Here is a 19,080-nt window from a genome sequence, read left to right on the forward strand (position 1 = left end):
AAATGCCATTTACTTTATTTATGCTATTAGCAAGCTGTCCAATCCCTTTGTTAGGCCTCAGACAGTTCACATTTACATAGTCCCTATCCATCCATGCAGTGCAAGTTTAAAAGACCATGGCTAGAAAAAAAACCCACAAATAATTCATTGCACTGTTGTTACTTGGTGCTGCTATAATAGAGATAACACAGGTGGATGGCTTTAACAACAAATTTATTCTCTCAAATTAATTTAGGAGGATAACGGTCTGAATTCAGGGCACCAGCGGGTAGGAAAAGCTTTGTCTCTCTGACGGCTTTGGAGAAGGTTCTTGTCATCAGTCTTCTCTTGGATGTAGGAGTTTCTCAGCACAAAGCCTTTGAGGTTTAAGGATGTGTTCTACTCTTAGTTCTTCTTTCTTGGTGGTAGGAGGTGCCTCTGATCTCTGCTCACTTTTTTAATCTTTATATTTCAAAAGCGATTGACTCAAGATACTCAAGATGATCCATTCCTATAGACTGTATCCTGCCTCATTTACATAACTGCCATTAATTTGGCCTTACCAACATCATAGAGGCTAAGGCTTACAATACATAGGATAATTACACAGAATCACAAAATGGAGAATAATTACATAATACTGAGACTCTTGACCATATATTTTTGTAAGATGAAATTCAGTCAAAACACTGCCACAGAGACTACCTGTTTTTACAGTTACCTGGAAGGGAGTTGGGGGTAAAGGGTAGTGTTAAATGCATCAAGCATATTTCTGAGCCTTTTTCCTGTTCTCCTGAATCAGAGCCTTTGGAAGGTAAGCTAGGACTAAGCAAGCTCATCTTGTGCTCATAAGTGATTCTTGTGGTTACTGAAGATGGAGAACCATAGCTTTAGAGGTTGGGTTTACAGTCTGGGATGTCTTGTGGCAGAGGTCTAACCAATCTCGTTGAGTGTAAATTGGGAAGGTTTTGGGAGTTAGCAAAAAATATTTGTTACACATTCAGTCTTTCTGACCGGCATGGTCTTAAAGCTGTGATGAAGACAAGCATATGATGGAACTGCATCTCCTAGAACTTCTCTCTGCCTGGTGTGCATTAGCCATTCCCAGTCCAGATATCGAATAGCAGGATTTGTCAGGCCTAAGAAAAGTATTTAATGTCCTAACCTTAGTTTCTTTGATAAAACAAATATTTATTGACTACTTGTTGATCTATATTTGTTCCTATCCCAAAGAAAGGTGACCCAACAGAGTGTGGAAACTATAGAACAATCTCACATGCAAGCAAGATTTTACTGAAGATTATCCAAAAACTACCTGAACAGCACATCAGCAAAGAACTGCCAGAAGTCCAGTCTGGGTTTAGAAGGGGTCGTGGTACTAGGGATATTGTAGCTGATGGTAGATGGATCTTAGCTGAAAGCAGAGAATACCAGAGGAATGTCTTATCTGTGTTTCATTGACTATGCAAAGGCATTTGACTGTGTAGATCATAACAAACTGTGGCTGACTCTGAGAAGAATGGGAATTCCAGAACACTTGATCGTGCTAATGCGAAACCTATACTTGGACCAGGAGGCAGCTGTCAGAACAGAGCAAGGGAACACTGCATGGTTCAAAATTGGGAAGGGCGTACGCCAGGGATACATCCTATCTCCATACCTTTTCAACCTATGTGCAGAACAGATTATCCGGGAGGCTGGGCTCTATGAGGAGAAATGTGGGATCAAGATTGGTGGACGATTTATCAACAATCTGTGTTATGCAGATGACACAACCCTGCTTGCTGAAATTGAAGAGGATCTGAAGCACCTGCTGCAGAGGGTCAAGGACTGCAACCTACAATATGGATTGAGGCTCAATGTCAAGAAGACAAAGATTCTCACCACTGGACTAATTGGCAGCATCAGGATGGATGGTGAAGAGACTGAGATTGTACACAGCTTTAGTTTGCTTGACTCCACAGTCAACACTCTTGGCACCAGTAGCCAGGAAATTAAAAGGCGCATTGCCATGGGAAAGTCTGCTGTTAGGGACCTCTCTAAAGTACTGAAGAGCAATGGTGTCTCTCTGGAGACTAAGGTGCATTTGATACAGGCCATAGTCTTCATAATCACTTGTTATGCATCAGAGAGTTGGACAGTGACCAAGGAGGATAGAAGGAGAATTGATGCCTTTGAGCTGTGGTGCTGGAGAAGAGTATTGAGAATACCATGGACTGCTAGGAAAACAAACAGATTAATTCTGGAAAGGGTTAAACCTGGTGGCTGCTTGGAGGCAAGGATTCTGAGGCTCCATCTAACATACTTTGGACATGTTGTGAGGAGAGACCGGTCCTTGGAGAAGGACATCGTGCTTGGGAGGGTTGAGGGACAACGCAGGAGGGGAAGGCCCTCTATGAGGTGGATTGATTCAGTGATTGGGATAATCGGGATGGGAGTGTCAGAGACAGTGCGATTGGCACAGGACCGAGCAGAGTTTAGGGCTGTTGTACATAGGGTCGCTATGAGTCGCAAGTGACTCGATGGCACGTAACAACAACAACAGCTTGTTATATGTTGAATCTCTGGTGGCCTGGTAGGTAAGGAAGGAGTTGTACTGCCATCCCAAAGGCAGGGGGTTCAAAATCACCAGCTGCTTCAACGTAGAAAGAGGAACAGTTTCCTCCTGATGAATAGCCTCCATAAACCTAGTAGTGTCAACTATGAGTCTGTTCTGATTCAACAGCAGTGTTGTGTCAAAATTGAGTGAGTGTCAGACACGATTATTGGTACTTAGGACACATTAGTGAGCAGAACAGAGAAATCTGCCTTGTGCAGCCTGCATCCTAGAGATAAGTAATAGAAATGAGCATTAAACATAATAAGGTAGTAAATGATTTCGTATACTGTTGTTATATGCCATTGAATTGACTGGGACTCATAGCAACCTTGTGAACAACAGATTGGTACCTTGCCCTGTCTTGCACCATCCTCACCATCCAACACGTCTGAGCCCATGGTTACAGCCACTGTGTCAATCCATCTTGTGTTGTTACATGTCATCAGGCCAACTCCTCTCTGCACAGCAGATCTCTTGTATGTGCTCTTGTAGTGACTCTGTGAAAAGCAAATCGGTACCCAGCCCTGCCATGCGCCAGTCTCATCTTCTCTGATATGCCTGTTGTTACAGTCACTGTAGGGTCTTCCTCTCTTTTTCTGATCCTCTACCTTTCCAAGCATGATGTCTTTTTCCAAGGACTGGCTCCTCTGAACAGTAAGCCCAAAATATGTGAAATGAAGTTTCACCATCTTTGTCTCTGAAACTTTCTCCAAGGCATATTTATTTGTTCTTTTAACCATCTATGGGATATTCCGTACTTTCTGTAGCACCACAACTCAAAGGCATCAGTTGTTCTGTCATCCTTATTCATTATCCAACTTTCTGATGCATAGCAAGTAATTGAAAAAAACAAAACAATGATTAGATCAGGTGCACTTTAGTCTTTAAACTGTCTTTAAATGACGTTAGTCGTTACACCTTGGAACTTTGGAGAGGTCCTTGGCAGCAGATTTTTTTTGACTGCTGGTATCAAGGCTATTGTTTGTAGGTCCAAGTAAGATGAAATCTTGGACAATTTCAATCCTTTCTCCAACTCTCACTCTTGTCCCAGTGATAAGGATTTTTGTTTTTCTTTTTTTTTTTTTTTTTTTTTTACTTGGTGTGTGCCGTCGAATCGTATCCTACTGGCACAGGAGGAGACTGCCCCTCCTTCTCCAGTGAAGCGTCTGGTGGATTCAAACCATGCACCTTTGGGATTGCAGCATAACTTCTTGCCACTAGACCACCAGAGCTCCCTACGATTTTTGTTTTGATGTTCAAATGTTATCAATATGGAAGGTTATAGTCTTTGATCTTGTGCAGCAAGCACTTTTAGCAAGTAAAGTAATGTTATCTGTTTATAGCATAGGTTGTTGCTATATTAAGAAGTGATAAATGCAGTAAAAAAAGAGAAAAATAATGAGCAGATCAAGGGGGATGGACAGTATAGAAGTGATATGGAGTGCAAGTTACAGTATTAAATAGTCAATCTAATGAGCCAATAGCAAGAAGAGGCAAGGGCACTTAAGCGGAGAGAACAGGGCTTTGAGTGGAGAGCATACCTAGACTCTGGGGTTCAAGATCTTAAACCATTTCCCTAGAAAGCCTGGAAAGGGACTGTAGATAAATTAATATCTTTTTAGCAGGAGTTTAGGAAAGTCAAGTATCACACTATAGGTTTCAGAGCACATAGTAGCAAAAGTGGTACTAGGACCATAGAGCAAATTACTGCCCACTAGCATTAGATCTTTCTGGACAGTTAGACTTGAGATAAACCCTTCAGAGAAACTAAACCAGGGCATATCCTGGCATATCAGAGTAAACTCATTTGTGCTAAGGAGTTTATTATTGAGAACTTTCATCTTCCACAAAATGGGTTTCCTGGTTTACCTTCTACCTAACTTCCCCGTCCCCAAGGCCACCACTAGGCAGTATCCTCCTTTCTTTGTTTCTTATTATTGGAGACTTGGAAAGTGGCTGTTGGATAGATTGATGATTCCAGAAGACAATGTACAGTTTATCAATATTGAATTTTGTAGCTCACCTCCACTGCTACTGTTGTAGGGAGTCAGCCAGGCTTGGCAATGTTATTTGATAATATAATGATCATCATTTATATCACAGCTCTAGAGTGCTTCTGCATCTGGCAATGGCTCGATGCCTGGGTGTTAGATAGTAATAAGTTATAGAATAAAAAGTGAACCAGGTGGGAGTATAGAAACCTGGAAGGCTGGACTCTGACCTGCCTCACTGACCACTAATTGGGGATAATTTAGCAAAGATACCACCCAAGAATAAAAACTGCTTTTAAATGCTTTTTTTTTTTAAATAAGTGTCCTATGAAAAGCATGCAGGTTTTACCTCTCAGGTTGGGTAATTGGTCCCACTTAGAGGAAATATTTAGCAAGTAGACAAAGGGTCACAACTCTGAACAGATGCTGTCAACCCAGTACCACAGGGCTGTCCTGTGACCCGTTATGAAATACTTTACGGAGATGTGGAGATGAGGTCAGCAAATCAGAACTGTTTTTCAAAACTATTTTTAAAATGGTGTGTGTGGTAGATTATCTTAAAAAGAGTTTTGTTAGGCTGTAGGGAGTTTGTGTACTGTAAAGGTAAATGTAAACTATGGCAGGTCCACACAGTGAGACCCAAAGGCAAAAAATATTTTTCAAGCAAAAATGTTCTCCAGCTCTTGAAATAAGCTGGTGTATACCTACCAACATTGTTTTCTATCTTCATAAAGGGCCAAACAAGAAAAGCCTACAATGTGGCAATGTGGCAGGAAAAAAGTCAGTCTCTGTAGAATAGGAGGTAGAAAGGTGGTGGGGGTGAGTTGTGAGGAGGTGGGATAGGGAATGCTGATGAGAACCTCAGGGAGGCTGTTGGCCCTGGCACATCTCCAAGGCTGGCTCCAGAGTCTCCTCATTCTACATGCTTCTGCAGGTTCAAGACAGGGTTCCTTATCCTCTTGTGGACACTGATGAGAGATTATGTGTTCTGTCAGGTTTCCAGCTGCCAAAGCAACAGGAAAAAGGAAGGTGTTAAAAGTACAGCAGATGTCCCAGGAGACATTTGGAATTTCCTGTCCAGAATGGGATGGAGATTGTAATGAGCACAAGAACTTCAGGTTGATAACAGCGGTATGTATATAGCAAGGGATGCAGGAAGATTTAGAATGAAGTTCTATATCTGGGATATAGAAAAGAAAACATGGGAGGAATTTGGAAGCAACATGTTCTCTTGCTTCTGTTCCTCAGTGGGATACAGAAGTGTTGTTCTATACCGTCGTGTCCACTCTATAACTCATAGTTACCTTAGGAACAACATACAGAAACCTTGCCCTGTTCAGTGCCATCCTTACAATCTCCATTATGCTCAAAGTTCCAGGCACTTTTTCAGTCCATCTTCTTGAGAGTCTTCCTCACTCTCTCTGATCCTGCAATTTTCCAACCATGATATCTTTTTTTCAGTGACTGATGCTTTCTGATAACATGCCAAAATATGTCAGACAGACTTTCATCATCCCTGTCTCCAAGGATCCTCCCAGTTGTATTTCCTCTAAGACAGATTTGCTTGTTCCTTTGGCAGTCCACAGTATATTTACTACACTTAGCCAACACCACAATTCAAAGGTGTCTCTTGTTCTTTTTCTTTATTCATTATCCAACTTTCACATACATCTGAAGCAATTGGAAATATTATGACTTGGGTCAGGTACACTTGAGTCTTTAAACTGCCATGCTTGTTTTTTAGTACTTTATTTAAAGAGGTCCTTGATAGCAGATTTGCCCAGTGCTACTGCTATTTATGGCCATAGGTGCTGATTTTGAATACAAGTAAAATTAAATCATTGACAACTTTAATTTCCCCCCCATTGTTTTCTTGATGTTAAGGTGTAATTGTATTGAAGATATAGTCTTTGATCTTCTTCAGTAAGTGCTTTAAAAGTTATTTTCACTTCCCACAAACAAGGTTGTATCATTAGCATTATGTAGGTTGTTGATGAGTCTTCCTTCAATCCTGATATTTAAAAACCATCTCAAGAATAGATTTGATGAATTGAACACTAATGACTGAAGACCAGACAAGCTGTGGGATGACATCTAAGACATTATACATGAAGAAGTCAAAAGGTCATTAAAGGCACCTTTTTTAATGATCTTTTTAAGGAAAGAGGGGGAAAGAATGAATGTTAGCAGAAACTTGCTCTTGAATATAGATGAAGTAGAACAAAAGGAAGAAATGATGAAATAAGAATTCTGAATTGATTATTTCAAAGGGCAATTCGAGGGGGAGCTCTGGTTGCCTAGTGGCAAGGAGCTGCAACTACAATCCCAGAGGCTCACGGTTCAAATCCACCAGATATGCTCTGCCGGGGAAGGAGGGACAATCTCCTCCTGTACCAGTCAGATCTGATTTGACGGTACACTCACACAAAAATTAAAAAAAAAACAAACAAAAAACAAAGGGCAATTCGAGGAGACAAAGCAAAGTAGTATAACAAAATGTGCAAAGACCTGGTTTAGAAAACCAAAAAGGAAAAATATGTTTGGTATTTATCAAACGGAAGGAATAAAGAACAAGTTTAAATCTTGAGTTGCAATACTGAAGAATTCTATGGGTGAAACATTGAATGATACAGGAAACATCAAAAGAAAATGAAAGGAATACACGAAGTCTCTACCAGAATGAGTTGTTTTATACCGAGCCATTTAAGGAAGTAGTATGTATTCAAGAACCAATGATATTAAAGGAAGAAGTTAAGCTGCATAGAAAGTATTGGCAAAAACTAAGGTTCCAGGAATTGACAAAATACCAATTGAAATGTTTCAACAGACAGATTCAGCCCTGTCTGCTTACAGGCCTGTGCCAAAAAATTTGAAAGCCTTCCTGGACAATTAACTTGAAGAGATCCATATTTTTGCTTATCCTAAGAAAAGATAATCCAACAAAGTGTAGAAATTATCCACAATATCACTAATATCACATGCAAGTAAAATGTTGCTGAAGATTTCTTCTAAAGGGTTTTTTTGGGGTGTGTTTTTTGTTTTGTTTTGTTTTTTACATCAACAGAATTTTCAGAAATTCAAGCTGGATTCAGAAGAGACTGTAGAATGGGGGTTATCATTGGTGATGTCAGATAGATCGTGGCTGAATGCAGAGAATAACCGAAAAATAATTACTTGTATTTTATTAACTATATAAAGGAATTTGACTTTGTGAATCATGATAAATTATGGACAACATTGAAAAGAATAGGAATTTTAGAGCACTTAATTGTGCTCATGTGGAATCTGTATGTAGACCAAGAAGCAGTTGTTCAAGCAGAGCACAGGATACTGCATACTTTTAAATCAGGAAAAATGTGTTAGGGTTGTTTTCTTTCTCTGTTCCTATTCAGTCTGTGTGTTATTGTTGATTGCCATTGAGTCGAGCATGACTCATAGCAAACCCATGAACAAAAGGCCTGAAACCCTTCCACAACCACTGCCATTTATCAAAGTTCACAGTTTTCAGAGGCATGCTGTTTAGGAAGTGGATGCCTCTCCTGCTATGCTGAGCTAATAATTTGAGAAGCTCGGATACAGAAGAGTATTTTCCCCAGGGGAGAAGGGAAAAGACATGAGTAGAAAAGATCAAGCCTAGGTCTAAGTTGCAGGTATCCTGATGGGACAATGTTTAAGAATTTGACTATTAACAAAAGGTTGGTGGTTCAAGCCCACCAACTGCTCCCTGTGAGACCCACTTACTTAGTCATTGCCTACTGGGAGCCAGTTCATAGCTGACCTACCAAGATGATTTTCTGAGGTTGTAAATTGAGTGGAGGAGATTGCCCATCTTTCTTCTGTGGAGCCTCTGAGGGATTTGTACTGTCAGAGAGGTGCTGTGCTGTCTTTGGGTTAGCAGTGTAACTCCCAACACACTATGCCACCAAGGCTTCTTCCGTGTGAGACTGGACATGGGGATTTGATCCCAGGAACATTACAGCCTAGGAGCAGAATTGAACTATGGAGCTACTCTGAGATTCTGTAGGGTTGCTAGGAGTCAGAAAGCCTTATCCCAAACCAAACCTGTTGCCTTTTAGTTGGTTCTAATTCATAGCAACCTTACAAGACAGATTGTCCTATAAAATTGCCAAGACGGAAATCTTTGCTGATGCAAACTGTCACAACTTTCTCCTGCGGAGCAGCTGGTGGTCTGAACTGACCTTTCAGTCAGTAGCCAAATGCTTAATCGCTAAGGCACCACTGATAATTCCTATGTTGGCCTTGTTCCAGAGTTTTAGCAAGAGAAAATAGTGCCAGACGGAGGTCAGAAGATCTTGGGCCTAATGTCAATACTGTAATTTACTCACTTTGTTATTCTAGACAAAAGACAAATGCCTTTACTCCTTTAAGCCTCAATTGATTCACTTGTAAAATTAAAGGATTGGATTTAATAGTTGTTAATGTCTCTCCATTCTGAAAATATTGGTCTATAATGCTGTAGTTGTAGTGAGGTGCTGTTAAATCAATTCCAACACATTTGTACAAGAGTGAAACCTTGCCTGATCCTGCCCCACTCAAAATTCCTGCTGTGCTCAAGGTCGTTTCACAGAGTGATATGTTTATCCTCATGCCTGAGTTGGTACCTTCTTGCACTGCATTTGAAAGATCAGGAACACATTACTGTCCCATGTGGAATGTTATGATTAAGGTAACATGAGCTAAGCTAATCACCTGCCAGCCCCCATCTCAGAGCATGGTCACTTTATAAAGCTTTCCCCAAAGCAGAATTCTGTTCTGTTTAATAAGTAGGAATAAATTTACAGTTGAGGATCCCTGGTCAAATAAATTTTAAGAAATTTTTTATTTTTTAAACAAGACTGACTTTACATCTTGTTATTTAAACAATACTTTCTTCTCATTGTTATTTAAACAAGACTTTAAGCAGCATTATATAATGTGGATTTTTAAGACGAGAAATAGAAAGTGTTTCTCAAACTGATAAAATCATGGAACCTTTTTTTTGGGGGGGGCATCTTACCCAGTTAGTGTTTCATAGAGTATCCCCAGAAGAAAATCTCCAGAAACAAATACAGCCCAAAAGTTTAGATGGCCTTTGCTCATATTTCCCGGAGTTCGTAAACTTTGAGCAGTTTTCTGCATCTGGGACCCCAAGAGAGCCTTGTGGGCAGCACCAGCCCGTCTCTGTTAATGGCTGTTGGGTCCTCATAAAGTGGACACCCTTTACCAACTTCTTTTGACCCACCTCACCCTCAGCCCATGTCTCTGCAGCAGATGCCTAAAATCTCCCCTGAACCTTGACCTAGAGAGAGAGGCTCTCTCTGACTTGCTCTGATGGTGTGAGTCACTGATTGGCCGATCAAACTCTGTAATTTAGGGTTGGTTTTCTGTAAGACCTTCTAGAGCCTTCTACTTTTGAGTACATTATTTCTGTAGATTATGCAAGGACTGGGATGTGTACATACATGTACCCTTAAAGGACTGAAAATTGACTGTGTCTTATTTAGGCATGAAAGGTTGAGTTGTACTTGCAGCCTTTCTGCTGTCTCCTATACCCATCATCACTCTGTTCTTCCTCTTTATTTTGGGGGGTTCCATTTCCCTGCTGATTGAAAGAGAGGGCTTTCCTCCCTCCTTCCAATCTCCACTTCTTCACGCCCCCTCTCCCTATCCCGGCCTGGCAACCTGCCCTGTAGGAATATTAATTAGCATTCACGATTTAATTAATTCAGTAGCTAATTAATGATTGGGGGTGGGGAGGTGGGGTGCAAGGGGGTTGGGACTGGAGGTGGCAGGGAGAAATAGCAGAGGCTGCAGAAGGCATCGCAGATGGCTGTGCAGTGGCTGGCACGGTGCCCACCACCATGGATGAAAACACTCACGCGCATACACGTACACACACAAAAAAGAGGAAAGGGTGATCGAGGAATAAAATAGAAAGTGGGGAGAAGGGCACGGGACCTAGGGAACTAGTACTGGGTGGGGAAGGCTCTAGATCAATTTGAATCTGCTCCGGAAGTGGAAGAGGAGGGAAAAAAAGAAACAACCACAGGCGCAGAGAGGAGAGCTCTCCCGATACCCCACCCTGCCCCCACCCCACCCCAGCCATACCTCCTCTCTGGCATGGGATTCAAGGGTACCAGCTGAGGACAGGGTCCCCTCCCTCTGCCTGCCATAAATATTGGCACCGAGGACCCAGGCTTAGGAGGAGAGGGCATTCCCAGAGAAAATAGTTTTTCTTTTAAATTGCTTTTAAATATATAGAGTATATGCATATATTTTTTAAAAAAATTATACCAATTTTGGTGTAAGGCGTGTGAAAGAAGGTGACTGAGCCAAGGAGAGAACACAGATGGCTCGGTGGTGGTGTAGTGTGGTGAGTTGTGGGGAGGAGAAAAGGGGGGAGTCTCGCAGGGTTGGGGGGGTGGGATGAGGACCCTATTTTCCTCTTGTCGTTTTGCTCTGGATGAAGGAAAGAGAGAGAAAGGGGGTGGAGAGAGAAACGAGACAGATGGCAGAGTGGCGAGGCAGCAGCCAGTGCCGACACTGCCCAGCCTGGGCGGACCCAGCTTCCCCCGCCTGCCAGCTCTCCAAATGCCACCCTTCCCCCATTCTCCCCTCTCCCCATCCCCCCAGCTTGGCACTGATCTTGGGAAGAGAGAGGGAGGGAGGCTGGGCAAAGAGCATCTGTTCCCTCCATTCTCCCAGCTCCATCGGCTGCCAACCTAGGGCCATCGTCTGCCTCCATCACCCCTCCGCCCGCCTGCCCGCCTACCCACCCAATCCCAAACGGGTGCTGGATCAGGTGCCGAATCTGGCTGCCTCCTCGGGTACCAGTCACTATGCATTGCTGCGTGTCTGCCACCGCTGCCTGGCACTCATGGGGCTGTGTGTGTGTATGTGTGTGTTTGCGTGTACATGTACGCATACGCGCGTGCTGTATGTAAGCCTCCTGGGCATGGGGTGGGGGTTGGCATTGCGGTTGCCAATCCAGTGCCCAACCAGAAGGACAGAAGGATAGCATAGAGGAAGAAGGGGAGAGGTTTGGGACCTGGGAGGGGCAAAGAGGGGGCATGAGTTGCTTCATACTGCCTGTTTACAGGCGTTGGCACTGCAGCTGCCACCCTTGTGCCCGCGGAAATGGGAGGCGGCAAATGGGGCTGGGGGGTTGGGGGACAGCGGCAGGAATTCTAGTGTTCTGAAGGAAGGCTCAATACATAGGAGCTGTTGGCATTACATCTGTCAGTCTGGTGCCCTGATCTGGGGCAAAGGGATAAGGGACTTGGAGGGGGGGAGGAGGGGCTAGGATGTATTGCTGATGTTGCGCTTCTTCTAGAAGCTCAATTCTGAGAAATGGTTGGACTGTGAGGTGGTTAGTTCTCATCAAGCCTGGTAAAGTAAAGCAATAGGGTGAGTGAGTAGCCAGGGAAGTGCCAAGAAAGAGGGTAGGAACCAGGGAGAAGGCATTGTACCATTGCCACCAAGGAAGGTATCATTTGGGCTGATAGTATGGCCCTTTGTCAGAGCATTTAAGGAGACAGCAAAGGTGGGCACTGGAACTGCCCGGGAATCCTCTCACATTGTGTGCAACAGAGGAGGGTAGTGGTGCTGTTGCCAACTTGGTAGAAAGGGTTGGTGTGTCAAAGTGAGAAGGAGCAAGATATGGGGACGGGGATGTTTGTGTGTCATTTGAAAGAACAGACTTTCCTGCTAGGACCTCCTTCCCGGTTCCTTGGCCCCTCTTAGACTTGGGGAATGGAACATACGGGGAGAGACATGAGGACACAAAGGAAGAAGCGCGCCATTGCCAAGACCCCAAGGAGAAAACATGGAGAGCGTCTGGCAGTCCTGCCTGGCCCTCAGCCAGTTCCCTGCTGAACAGGGCCAAATCCTCACGCCTGGTCTGTATATGTCACTCTGGCGGGCACAGTGGGGGAGGGAAGGGCTTGCTTGCTGGACTAGGATCTCGAATGGGAAGGGCACCTTTCTGCAGGTTCCATTTGGACTCTTCACTCTAACAAGTGAGGTTATCTGATTTTCTCCCTGGTCTTCTCTCCCCCTCCCTTTCCCCTCTCCTTTTTCATCTCTGTCACCACCTGGGTCCTACTGCTTGGCACCCAACCAACTGGATACTGCCATACTTGGCAGTGCTGCACTGGCATGTGAACAGTGTCTCAGATCCTGGTTCTGCGGCAAACCCAAGGCCATCAGACATGCTCGCGACCGCCACTTCGCGGCAGTGAGAGAAAGGTTGGTGCACATAGGAGTGCCAAGCACTGGGTGGAGCTCTGTTCTGGGAAGGGGTATGAGAGGACACTCTTGACAGCTGGGCTGAGTCAATGCTTTCCAGACAATCCCAACTCAGCCCTTCTCCCAATTAGACAGCCTCCTCTAGCCGACCGTCAGCTGACCCCAAAAAAAGGATTTGATATGATATTACACTCAGTTTTTGATCAGAGAAATTTTAATCAAAGGAAAATCAGAGCACAGAAGGCAGAGATCCAGGCTAGAGCAGCATCCTGGACTTCAGGCCAGTGAAGTATACCCTTCTTGAGCATGAAGGAAAGAAAAACCCCAGAAGGACAAAATGATAGCGTAGAGAGCTATGATGTCATAAAAAAGATGGTACCAAAAGAGATAAGGAAGAAGTATGGAGGAAAGCCTCTCAGGCCTCGCTGTTGGGTGGTAGGTGGTATATACATGTGGGTATTTAATTCTACTTTGTGTCATTTTTGACTGAACTGTGATTGAGAAGAACAAGTTCTTTCTTGCTTGTTGAAATGCCCATAGTCAGAGGGTTGGGAGGGGAGAAAAGTACAACAATGAATGAATGGAAATCCAAAGTCTCTGTAAACTTTCATTGAAATTAATAATAATTTTTTTTTTAAGAAATGCCCATAGTCAGTAATGGTCCTAGAAAGATGAGAGGTGCTCTAACCCTGAAGAGGGAGGCAGATGTCAGGAAGATTGTATTTAGAAATTCCTCAAATGGCAGCCTGGGAGATTGAGAAATTTCTCTATCTTTAAAATCCACCTCTGGAAAGGAGATTGAGGATTAGCAATAATGAATCCTGACAGAGTGATAGACCCCAATGAGAAGAATGCCCAACATAGATACTACCTTCAATGTCCAGAGGCAATGAATTCCACTGGAAACCCCATAAAACTGAATCTTGGGCCCTTGCCTAGAAAAACGTCTAGCAAGTGGGTCTGTCCTTTCTTAGGTAGTCGGGAGCTGTGGGTCAGTGATTCGAAAGACCTTTGAGCCGAAATTTGGGTCCGCATGATATTGGTGGATTGCTGCGTAGCTGCAGTGGGAAATAGAACTTACACAAAGGGAAGAAGCCCATTGTCCTTGAAGAGCTGAGCAGCCCAGGGCTGGGAGATTTCTGATGTCAGCATCTTTGGATGTGTATGGCAACTTCAGAAGTGAGGTGACTTTCACAGCAGAGACGAGAACGGTGAGATATTGGACCATGGGGATGAGTGGATAATGTATCTTTTTCTCCTGGTCAAGAACAGATGATATAAGGAGAAAGCACATGTTTCCATTATATTGGAGATGAGAGTGATATCAGAGTTTTGAAGAAGATAAATCTGATATTCAACCACTGTGTGATAGCACCTAGTGTGACAGGGTTGGTCTGTGAGTACAGAAGAGTGGGAACAGGTGGCAGATGTATATATGGGGTTGATTTTCCAAGCCAGTAGGTCTTAAACTCAACACAGAGAAGTTTCTGGTTCAGTTGATTTGAGGTATGATTCTGAAATGTACAATTTAAATAAGCACCTAGGTGACCATGATGCAGGTGCTCTGTGAACGAAACTTTGAGAAACACTGTTCTAAAATATGGCTGTCACCTTGTAGATCACTTAGTTGATCTAGTCTGAGTCATGCCTTTATGCTGTCATATATATATGATAATGTGTTGTTGGATAAGTATATGTCATGGGTAGGGATAGCTAGAAGAAAAGCAGATATTGTGAGGTCATATGAGGAAAATATAATGTTAAAATGGGGATTCTAAGTGATGGTAGTATCACAGAAGAATCCCTAAGGGAGCATTTGCAAAATTCTCCTTTTTCACCCTCTGATTCTGATGGGTGGCTCTTTATGTGTTATATGTTTCTAAAACCATAAAATAAAACACCATTGAGAACTAGGCTAGGAATAGTGCCAAATTTTTCTCTATAGTCTAGTCATATTTGTGTGAATTTTGTGGCTGGGTACAGGGTAGATCTTGATCATACTTCTTTCCAGGATAGTGGCAGTAGGGATCAGCAGAGGACAGGGCTAGCCTACAAGTTGTGGATGATACTGTTGGTAGAGTATTTGGTGTGGATAGCAAAGAGTGAGCAGAGTAAAGATCATCTTCTGAGTTAAGAAAACATGGTGTAGTGGCAAGAAGCTGTGCTTCAATCCCAAAGGTGCACAGTTTGAATCCACCAGACGCTTCACTAGAGAAGGAGGAGCAGTCTCCTCCTGTACCAGTCCGCACTGATCGACTGGGCACAGCAACAACAACAACAACAAAAGAATACATAGTGCAAGTAGTATAAGGGAGGGACTGAGGGTATGGGGCATTGCCAAGCTCCTACCAATTACTTGTTCTGGTGTGTTAGGTGTGTTAGCTGTCATTTGTGCAAGCATGTGCATATGATTGGGTGTGGTTATTAGTCGGTCTCAATTGATGCATCACCTTTCCAATCCCTCTTGAACCAGGTTCACCTTTCTGGTCAGCCTGTAATCACTGAACCTGCTGTCCCACTAGTTTTTAGCCAGATGTTTCTCCATGAATGGGAAGCTGTAAGAAACGCTAGGTTCAGATTGTTGGCAGAGAATAATGATATTATACCCTGGTCTATACTTTATATAAAGTGAAGTGACTGTGTTGGTCCTTACCCTGTTATATGTTCTTCTCATAAAGTATAGTCTATCCCAACAAAACCTTTCCTTACTAATTTACTTCATATCTTTCTCTAAATTTGATAAGCCATGGTTTAGGTATCCTACAAATGTCTTTTCCTTTTAAATATTTTCATAATATATCCAGGCTATAATCCTGTAGTATCCTGAAGCTGGGTTTACAGTGTTTCTCATAGTAGTAAGTGCTTTCTAGGAATAGAAATGTTCTTCCTTTGTAACTCCTTCATGATAACTCAGTCCTCCAGAAATTACACTCCCGGGGCTTTTAACAGGGAGTTCTACTTGCGCTGCCAACCCAAAGGCAGCCAGTTCAGACCTACCAGCTGCTCTGCAAGAGAAAAATGGGCAGCTTCCTCTCATGCAATTCACAGCCTCTAAATAACTGCTGTCAGTTCCGCTATGAGTAGGTACCACCACCACTCCCATCATGCCTTAAAAGCTGCCACCATCACCATGGCTTACAAGTGTCTGATTAGTTTCTTCTAACTGATGGTCTGAGTTTCCCACCACATATAAGAGAGAAAGGGTCCCACAGTGTCTGGCCCTTCCTATTGCACAGGTTCCAGCCCAATTTATCCTTGTACTTCAGGATGGTATTATGAATCTCCCCAAAGGTTTTCTTGTGATTTCTCCTACCTCCTCTTCTTTTCCTACCCCCCTAACTACTTTGTGTTTTGTTTTCTCCTACCTACTTCTTTTTTCCCCTTCTACCTTTCCTTGATTTCTCCCTGAGCCACATCATCACACTCCAGAATAGGTTTGTGCTCAACATTTAGTAACCTCTCTTGATTTTCCCTTGAATTTCTATTTATAAACTTGCCCTACCAATTGTCATATAAGGAAAATGAGTATTTATTCGAGGGTGTTTCTACTTAAGAAAGTTTATGTAGGTGATGGTTCTGCAAGCATGTTTCTTCTGTCTAAATGCTTACAGGTTCCATATTTTCTGGAATTTTAATGCATTTCAATAGGGCTTTTGGCTTGCTTGTACTACTGCTTCTAAGGTAATATTTGGTTGTTTCTTAGGTGCTATTAAATATACAAAAAGCTCTAGATTTCAGGTATGAACAGCTACATAGGGATGAATGACAAGTGGATAAAATGTGTGATAGAACAGGGAAAAGAGAAACTCTGGTGACATAGTCCATAGTGTGTTGTACTACTAGCCCCAAATAGGAAAAGAGCAAAGTGATGGATGTTTTGGGGTATCTGTGATAAGGCCGAAACTCTGGTGGCATACTCGGTAGTGTGGTGTTCTGTTAACTAAAAAAGCAGTGGTTTGAATCCCCCAGTTGCTCCTAGGGGAAAAGTGGACAGTCTACTCCTGTTCAGATTTACAGCACCAGAGACCTGATAGAGGGCAGGCAGAATCAGAACTGATGTCTTGGAAGTGACTAAGAAACAAATAGAATTAACTAAACAGGTGATGTTCTTCTTCGTGGACTAACTGGCCTTGTTTTTGCTCTTGTGCACACTTCTGCAAGTAGTGTATACACTCCTGGGACTGGAGGTGTAAAGGAAGAACAGATTTTGGCTTTGGTCCTTTTGCAGTTTGTTCCATGGGACCACAAAGACTTCAGATTTTCTCTTGTTCTTCTAGCGGGCTTTTGTGCCTGGTTGTGTATTGGGTACCTCAAGCCATCCTTATGTTGACTTTCCTTTACACCAAAGATAACCAAAGTAATTTCTATTTCCTGCCATCTACTGAACCTAACAGTAGGGGAAATCAGAATTTGGATGCCTTTTTAGAAATCCTGAAACTTCATCACGAACAGTAAAAGGCTCACTTGAGGGTTTTGGGAAATGGCTGTGTTGTTGACATGCCAGATTCTTTTGGGGTTGTTATACTCTAGAGGGGAAGCAACGTGATTTAATCCTGGTGATTTGGCATTCTGCAGAAGACTGTGCTAACCCAGCTGTCTGCCCACCACAGCAGCCCACAGAACACCTCTTCCTGGAGTCAGAATGCTGCTGCAGAGGACTTCTGGCCTGAGGAAAGGATTGGAAAAGAATGCTGCCAGTCACTGACAGTTTGGGATGCAACTCCCTCAAAAAGCATGCTGATTTCTCTAACTCAGCAGTCAGCCCAGCTGGCTTTTGCTCCCACAGTAGAAGGTCTCAGGTGAGTACAATTTAGAGTCAGTCAGCTCCTGTCTCCTACTGGGAATGTACATGGTGTTGCCAAGCCAGGGTATTGGGGTATGAGAGAAAGTGTGTTGGTGGGTTAGCAGAAGGGTATTTCTGTCTACTTGAACCCCTTTATAGGTCAACGTAAAGCAAACCTACCTTGACTGTAAATCCCTAGAATAATGCTAAGTGTTTGCTAAGGTTTTCTTGAAAATGTTTCCTGTTTTTCTTATTGTTCTAATTTTTATGATGCCATCCATAGGACGTTGTGCTGCTAACCCAAAGGTTATGCCTCTCTGGGGGTTCAAACCCACCAGCGTCTCCATAGGAGATATTATGAGTGGTCTCCTCCTGTGCCGTTTACAGCCTCAGAAACCCAATGGAGGGTCAGCTGTGAGTCTATTCTGACTCAATAGCAGTGGATTTTTTTGTTTTCAACCTTTTACAAAGTTCCATTCCCAGAAAGCAGAATGAAAAGCCTGCTGCTAAGAAAATAGTTTTACACACAGAATTCCAATGGGAGAGAGAAAGATATAGGGAGGAAGGGGAGCAAGAAAGAGATTGAGAGGCGGGTAAACAGTGGCAATAACAAGACCACGGTGGGTCATTTCCCCTTATTGCCAACATTTGTAACTGGCATCTTTTTGGTATCATCAGAATAGTTAATTATACCCACTCCTGATCTGAAGATAGAATTTTTAAATTTTAGTATGAGTAGGACTGGAAATAAGATAAAAAATAGATGGGACCCAGGGACTGAGCTGAATTTTCCTCCCTCTCATCTTTTCTACACATAAGCCATTGCTTCAGTATTAACCTTTACAGAATATGGGACTGAGAAACTGGAAAACCTAAATCCCAAGGATGGCTTGCTTTGAGTGCAAAATAGTAGTAAAAGCAGCCTGAAGGAGGGAAAACAGGGAAGGAGAGCTCTTACATATAAGAATAGGAGAAACTGTGTGGAGGGCATGGGTTATTTTTTGCAGGTTTTCTTTGCTAACATAAAACACACTCCTGCTTGTGGTTACAAAGGCCAGAAGTCTTTGGGTGAGGAACTTCTCCTAGATGATTCCTCTTTTGTTGGTTCCCCTGGTGATATCACCCAATCTAAGATTCTTTTTTTTTTTGCCTATGGACATGCCCTAATTTCTTTAAGAATGCTTCTAGCAGCTGTGGGCTGTGATATGTAGGAATATAAGAAACAAGAGAATGAGGGAGAAAAGCAAACAGCAAACAAAGGCTTTAGCAAGGGCAAAGAAGGTCCAAGAAGTGGAAGAAATGTGAAGGGGCCTATAAGAAGGAAATTAGGAGTAAAGATTTGTGAGGAAGTAAATGAGGAGAAATGGTGGTGGCCAAAAGGGAGGCATGTCCAAGATTCAGAAACCAAATTGCCCAGTCCACTCTTTCCTTCTGGAACTACCAAGATACTTTAGGCAGTTACACTCACTTCTAGAAAAAAG

The sequence above is a fragment of the Elephantulus edwardii genome, unplaced genomic scaffold, assembly GCF_000299155.1.
Source record: "Elephantulus edwardii isolate Elephantulus edwardi_28Jun2011 unplaced genomic scaffold, EleEdw1.0 scaffold00026, whole genome shotgun sequence".
In the NCBI taxonomy this organism is placed as follows: Eukaryota; Metazoa; Chordata; class Mammalia; order Macroscelidea; family Macroscelididae; genus Elephantulus; species Elephantulus edwardii.